We start from the raw sequence: 529 nt of genomic DNA, 5'->3' as shown, positions 1-529 counted from the left end.
ACAGTAGATCTAGCTGGTCTGTCATAATATAATAGAGACAATAGATCTAGCTGGTCTGTCATATTATACTAGAGAAAATTGATCTAGCTGGTCTGTCATAATACAATAGCGAGAATAGATCTAGCTGGTCTGTCATTTTATAATGGAGTCGGTATATCTACCTGGTCTGTCATAATATAATAGAGACAGTATATCGACCTGGTCTGTCATAATATAATAGAGACAGTATATCGACCTGGTCTGTCATAATACAGAAGAGACAGTAGATCTAGCTGGTCTGTCATAATATAATAGACACAGTATATCTACCTGGTCTGTCATAATATAATAGAGACAGTATATCGACCTGGTCTGTCATAATATAATAGAGACAGTATATCGACCTGGTCTGTCATAATACAGAAGAGACAGTAGATCTAGCTGGTCTGTCATAATATAATAGACACAGTAGATCTAGCTGGTCTGTTATAATATAATAGAGACAGTAGATCTAGCTGGTCTGTCATAATACAATAGAGACAGTAGATCT

This window comes from Oncorhynchus keta, unplaced genomic scaffold (assembly GCF_023373465.1).
Source record: "Oncorhynchus keta strain PuntledgeMale-10-30-2019 unplaced genomic scaffold, Oket_V2 Un_contig_3505_pilon_pilon, whole genome shotgun sequence".
NCBI classification, from domain to species: domain Eukaryota; kingdom Metazoa; phylum Chordata; class Actinopteri; order Salmoniformes; family Salmonidae; genus Oncorhynchus; species Oncorhynchus keta.
The sequence above is the reverse complement of the archived record's forward strand: the minus strand, read 5'-3'. Positions refer to the sequence as shown.